Below are 650 nucleotides of genomic sequence, written 5' to 3'. Positions count from 1 at the left end.
TATATGAATAAGCTGATTCTGTGTTCACTCATGATAGCAAGGACACTGTTTGAAATCTCACGTAACAAACCATCTTCTTTTGCCAGGTATATCAGTGGGAGATTTGCAGGGTGTGATTCTTTGGAACAAGTGAAAAGTAAGGACTGGTGGCACAGTTCCTAAATAAAATAGAGAGAAGATTTACTGCTATAATATTTCTGCTTAACACCAACAATGTCAATGTATGTTCCCTGTATTTAAAAAAAAAAAAAAAAAAAGAAGGCAAAGCAAAACAGAGTAGTGTGAGTAATGTGACTCTAGGCACTTTGAAGTAGACTTTCTATTACAAATATTTACATCATTTGGAAGCATATTAAATGTATTGCTCTATTTAAAAAATAGCAAGGAAGAGAGGAAGAAAGAGAGAGAGAGAAAGAGAGAGAGAGAGAAAGAGAGAGAAAGAGAGAAAGAAAGAGAAAGAAAAAGAAAGAAAGAAAGAAAGAAAGAAAGAAAGAAAGAAAGAAAGAAAGAAAGAAAGAAAGAAAGAAAGAAAGAAAGAAAGAAAGAAAGAAAGAAAGAAAGAAAGAAAGAAAAAGAAAGAAAGAAAGAAAGAAAGAAAGAAAGAAAGAAAGAAAGAAAGAAAGAAAGAAAGAAAGAAAGAAAGAAAGAAA

The sequence above is a fragment of the Empidonax traillii genome, unplaced genomic scaffold (assembly GCF_003031625.1).
Source record: "Empidonax traillii isolate 1590-97213 ecotype Southwest subspecies unplaced genomic scaffold, ASM303162v1 scaffold82:size1209730, whole genome shotgun sequence".
Lineage (NCBI taxonomy): Eukaryota > Metazoa > Chordata > Aves > Passeriformes > Tyrannidae > Empidonax > Empidonax traillii.
This window is presented reverse-complemented; position numbering follows the sequence as displayed.